This window comes from Arachis ipaensis, chromosome B1, assembly GCF_059453495.1.
Source record: "Arachis ipaensis isolate K30076 ecotype BB chromosome B1, ASM5945349v1, whole genome shotgun sequence".
NCBI lineage: Eukaryota > Viridiplantae > Streptophyta > Magnoliopsida > Fabales > Fabaceae > Arachis > Arachis ipaensis.
The window spans coordinates 87,805,772-87,811,699 of record NC_142436.1 but is presented as its reverse complement, the minus strand read 5'-3'; the positions used below and the strand labels follow the sequence as shown (position 1 = coordinate 87,811,699).

At 40.4% G+C, this 5,928-nt stretch overlaps 1 non-coding gene across 1 annotated transcript; it reads left to right on the top strand.

Moving 5' to 3' along the window:
* The first annotated feature begins 5,365 nt into the window (after nucleotides 1-5,365).
* On the top strand, nucleotides 5,366-5,473 carry LOC148577368 (small nucleolar RNA R71). The gene has a single exon (XR_015904255.1). It is a non-coding gene; the product is annotated as a small nucleolar RNA R71 (small nucleolar RNA).
* Nucleotides 5,474-5,928: the final 455 nt, after the last annotated feature.

Sequence of the window (5,928 nt, the reverse complement as noted above, 5' to 3'; positions counted from 1 at the left end):
GAGAAGGGTCTCTGGTGGGCGTTTGAACGCCAGTTTGGGCCATCAAATCTCGGGCAAAGTATGGACTATTATACATTCCTGGAAAGCCCAAGATGTCTACTTTCTAACTTAATTGAGAGAGCGTCAATTGGGTTTCTGTAGCTCCAGAAAATCCACTTCGAGTGCAGGAGGGTCAGAATCCAACAGCATCTGTAGTCCTTTCTCAACCTCTGAATCAGATTTTTGCTTAGGTCCCTCAATTTCAGCCAGAAAATACCTGAAATTATAGAAAAACACACAAACTCATAGTAAAGTCTAGAAATGTGATTTTTTGCATAAAAACTAATAAAAATATAATAAAAAGTAACTAAAATATACTAAATACTATGTAAAAATAATGCCAAAAAGGGTATAAATTATCCGCTCATCACAACACCAAACTTAAATTATTGCTTGTCCCCAAGCGACTAAAAACAAAATAGGATAAGAAGAAGAGAATATACAATAAATTTCAAAATATCAATGAAGATTAGTTTCAATTAGATGAGCGGGACTAGTAGCTTTTTGCTTCTGAACAGTTTTGGCATCTCACTTTATCCTTTGAAGTTCAGAATGATTGGCATCAAAAGGAACTCAGAATTCAGATAGTGTTATTGATTCTCCTAGTTTGGTATGTTGATTCTTGAACACAGCTACTTTATGAGTCTTGGCCGTGACCCTAAGCATTTTGTTTTCCAGTATTACCACCGGATACATAAATGCCACAGACACATAACTGGGTGAACCTTTTCAGATTGTGACTCAGCTTTGCTAGAGTCCCCAGTTAGAGGTGCCCAGAGCTCTTAAGCACATTCATTTTGCTTTGGACCACGACTATAACCGCTCAGTCTCAAGCTTTTCACTTGACACCTTCACGCCACAAGCACATGGTTAGGGACAGCTTGATTTAGCCGCTTAGGCCAGGATTTTATTCCTTTGGGCCCTCCTATCCATTAATGCTCAAAGCCTTGGATCCTTTTTACCCTTGTCTTTTGGTTTAAAGGGTTATTAGCTTTTTCTGCTTGCTTTTTCTTTTGCTTTCTTTTTCTTTATTTTTTTCGCCATTTTTTTCGCAAGCTTTTTGTTTTTCACTGCTTTTTCTTGCTTCAAGAATCAATTTTATGATTTTTCAGATTATCAATAATATTTCTCTTTTTTCATTATTCTTTCATGAGCCAACAATATTAACATTCATAAACTTCACTATCAAAAATATTCATTGTTCAAGCATTCATTCAAAAAATAAAAAGTATTGCCACTACATCAAAATAATTAAGCTAATTTCAAGATAAATTTCGAAATTCATGTACTTCTTTTTCTTTTTTTTCAGAAAACATTTTTCATTTAAGAAAGGTGAAAGATTTATGGAACATTCATATCTTTAATACATAGACACTAAACACTAATGATCATATAATAAAGACAAAAATATAGACAAAACATAAAGCATAAAAACCAAAAAATAGAAAAATAAGAACAAGGAAATTAAAGAACGGGTCCACCTTAGTGACGGCGGCTAGTTCTTCCTCTTGAAGATCCTATGGAGTGCTTGAGCTCCTCTATGTCTCTTCCTTGCCTTTGTTGCTCCTCTCTCATGGCCTTTTGGTCCTCTCTGATTTCATTGAGGATAATGGAGTGCTCTTGGTACTCCATTCTTAATTGCTCTATGTTTGAACTCAAATCTCCTAAAGAGGTGTTGAGTTGTCCCAATAGTTGTGTGGAGAAAAGTGCATCCCTTGAGGCATCTCAGGGATTTCTTGATGAGGAATTTTCTCATGCTCTTGTTGAGGTCCATGAGTAGGCTCTCTTGTTTGCTCCATCCTCTTCTTAGTGATGGGCTTGTCCCCTTCGATGAGGATGTCTTCCTCTATGACAACTCCGGCTGAATTGCATAGGTGACAGATGAGTGAGGAAAGGCTAACCTTGCCAAAGTGGAGGGTTTGTCAGTCACCTTGTATAGTTCTAGAGATATGATCTCATGAACTTTTACTTCCTCTCCAATCATGATACTATGGATCATGATAGCCCGGTCTACAGTAACTTCAGACTGGTTGCTAGTAGGAATGATAGAGCGTTGGATGAACTCTAACCATCCTCTAGCCACGGGCTTGAGGTCAAGCCTTCTCAGTTGAACCGGCTTGCCTTTGGAGTCTCTCTTCCATTGCACTCCTTCCACACAGATGTCCATGAGGACTTGGTCTAACCTTTGATCAAAGTTGACTCTTCTAGTGAAAGGATAAGGATCTCCTCTCATTATTGGCAAGTTGAATGCCAACCTTACAGTTTTCGGACTGAAATCCAAGTATTTCCCCCGAACCGTTATGAGCCAATTCTTTGGGTTCGGGTTCACACTTTGATCATGGTTCTTAGTGATCCATGCATTAGCATAGAACTCTTAAACCATTAAGATTCTGACTTGTTGGATGGGGTTGTGAGAGCTTCCCAACCTCTTTTTCGAACCTCACATCGGATCTCCGGATATTCACTCTTTTTGAGCATGAAGGGGACCTCGGTGATCACCATTTTATTGGCCACAACTTCATAGAAGTGGTCTTGATGGACTTTTGAGATGAATCTCTCTATCTCCCATGACTCGGAGGTGGAAGCAATTGCCTTCCCTTTCCTCTTTCTAGAGGTTTCTCCGGCCTTAGGTGCCATTAATGGTTATGGAAAAATAAAAAGCAGAGCTTTTTCCCACACCAAACTTAAAAGGTTTGCTCATCCTCGAGCAAAAGAAGAAAGAAATGAGGAGAAGAAGAAGAAATGGAGGAGATAGAGGGGTGTTTTGGATTCGTCCAAGGGAGGGTTTAAGTGTTTATGATGTGTGAAATTGAAGGTGGTAAGGAGGGGTATTTATAGGGTAAGAGAGAGAGGGAAGTCGTGCATGAAGGGGTTGGGTTTGGGAGGGAAATGTTTTGAATTTGAATGGTGACATAGGTGGGGTTTTATGATGGGTTTTTGGGGAGTAGTGGATGGATGTGAGTGGTAAAGAGATTATGGGGAAGAGGGTAGGATTTGATAGGTGAATGGTGTTTAGGAAATAGGTATTGATGTGATTGGTCAAGGGTTATTCTGGGAAGAGTGTTATGGAAAGGTGTGAAGATGAGAGAAGAAGAGGTGGGGTGGGTGGGGATCCTGTGGGGTCTACAGATGCTGAGGTGTCAAGGAATTCTGGTCCCTGCACCTTTCTGGCGTTTAAACACCCTTTGTGTGCCATTTCTGGCATTTAATGCCATCTCTGCTACCTTTTCTGGCATTAAACGACAGGCTGATGCCCTTTTCTGGCGTTTAACGCCAACCAGACACCCTTTTCTGACGTTAAACGACAGTTTGTCTGCCAATTCTGGCGTTTAACGCCAGCCAGACATCCAGACACCCTTTTCTGGCGTTAAACGCCAGTCTGTCTGCCAATTCTGGCGTTTAAAGCCCAGAATGCTACCAGACTGAGCGTTAAATGCCCATTCTGCTATCCTTACTGGCGTTTAAACGCCAGTAAGCCTATCCTTCAGGGTGTGCTATTTTTTATGCTGTTTTTTATTCCGCTTTAATTCTGCAGCTATTTTTGTGACTCCACATGATCATCTACCTAAAGAAAACATAACATGACAATGGAAAACAAATGTCTATAAAAATAAATATAATTAAATAACATTGTGTTGCCTCCCAATAAGCGCTTTTTTAATGTCAATAGCTTGACAGTGAGCTCTTAGAGAGCTTCACAGAGACTCAGAGCTTAATGGTGGCCTCCCAACACCAAACTTAGAAGTTAAGTGTGGGGGCTCAATTTGACTCTGTATTGAGAGAAGCTTTTCATGCTTCCTCTCCATGGTTACAGAAGAAGATCCTTGAGCCTTAAACACAAGGTAGTCCTCATTCAATTGAAGGACTAACTCTCCTCTGTCCACAACAATCACAGCTCTTGCTGTGGCTATGAAGGGTCTTCCAAGGATAATGGATTCATCCTCTTCCTTCCCAGTGTCTAGGATTATGAAGTCAGTAGGGATGTACATGCCTTCAACCTTTACTAAGACATCCTCTACAAGTCCATAAGCCTGTTTTATTGATCTGTCTGCCATCTCTAATGAGATTCTTGCAGCTTGCACCTTAAAGATCCCTAGTTTCTCCAATACAGAGAGTGGCATGAGGTTTATTCCTGACCCCAGGTCACACAAAGCCTTCTCAAAGGTCATGGTGCCAATGGTACAAGGTATTAAGAACTTTCCGGGATCAGTTTCTTCTGAGATAATTTCAGTTGAACCAAGGCATTCAGTTCATTGATGAGCAATGGAGGTTCATCCTCCCAAGTCTCATTACCAAATAACTTGGCATTCAGCTTCATGATTTCTCCTAGATACTGAGCAACTTGCTCTTCAACAATATCTTTATCCTCTTCAGAGGAGAAATACTCATCAGAGCTCATGAATGGCAACAGTAAGTTCAGTGGAATCTCTATGGTCTCTGTATGGGCCTCAGACTCCTTTGGTTCCTCATTAGGGAACTCCTTAGTGGTCAGTGGACGTCCATTGAGGTCTTTCTCACTGGAAATCACTGCCTCTTCCTCCTCTATAGGTTCGGCCACTTTGGGTATATTGATGGCCTTGCACTCTCTCTTTGGATTCTCTTCTGTATTGCTTGAGAGAGTACTAGGAGGGATTTCAGTAACTCTTTTACGCAGCTGACCCACTTGTACCTCCAAATTTCTGATGGAGGACCTTGTTTCAGTCATGAAACTAAGAGTGGTCTTAGATAGATCAGAGACTATGGTTGCTAAGTCAAAGAGGCTCTGCTTAGAATTCTCTGTCTGTTGTTGAGAAGATGATGGAAAAGGCTTGCTATTGCCAAACTTATTTCTCCCACCATTATTATTATTGAAACCTTGTTGAGGCTTCTGTTGATTCTTCCATGAGAAATTAGGATGATTCCTCCATGAAGGATTGTAAGTGTTTTCATAGGATTCTCCCATGTAATTCACCTCTTCCATTGCAAGATTCTCAGGGTCATAAGCTTCTCCTTCAGAGGAGGCTTCTTTAGTACTGCCAGATGCAGCTTGCATTCCAGTCAGATTCTGAAAAATCATATTGATTTGCTGAGTTAATATTTTATTCTGAACCAATATGGCATTCAGAGTATCAATCTCAAGAACTCCTTTCTTCTGAGTCATCCTATTATTCATAGGATTTCTTTTAGAAGTATACATGAACTGGTTATTTGCAACCATTTCAATGAGTTCCTGGGCTTCTGCAGGTGTTTTCTTCAGATAAAGAGATTCACCAGCAGAGTGGTCCAATGACATCTTGGACAATTCAGATAAACCATCATAGAATATATATAAGATGCTCCATTCTGAAAGCATGTCAGAAGGACACCTTCTGATCAATTGCTTGTACCTTTTCCAAGCTTCATAGAGGGATTCACCTTCCTTCTGTCTAAAGGTTTGGACTTCCACTCTAAGCTTGCTCATCTTTTGAGGTGGAAAGAATTTGGTCAAGAAAGCATTGACCAACTTCTCCCAAGAGTTCAGGCTTTCTTTAGGTTGTGAATCCAACCATATCCTAGCTCTGTCTCTTACAGCAAAGGGGAAAAGCAGAAGTCTGTAGACCTCGGGATCAACCCCATTGGTCTTAACAGTGTCATAGATTTGTAAGAATTCAGCTAAGAACTGATGAGGATCTTCCAATGGAAGTCCATGAAACTTGTAATTCTGCTGCATTAGAGAAACTAATTGAGGCTTAAGCTCAAATTTGTTTGCTCCAATTGCAGGAATTGAGATGCTTCTTCTATAGAAGTCGGAAGTTGGTACAATAAAGTCACCAAGCATCTCCCATGCATCTCCACCATTGTTGTTGGGTTCGGCTGCCATGTCTTCTTCTTTTTCAAAAATTTCTGTAAGGTCCTCTCCAGAGTATTGTG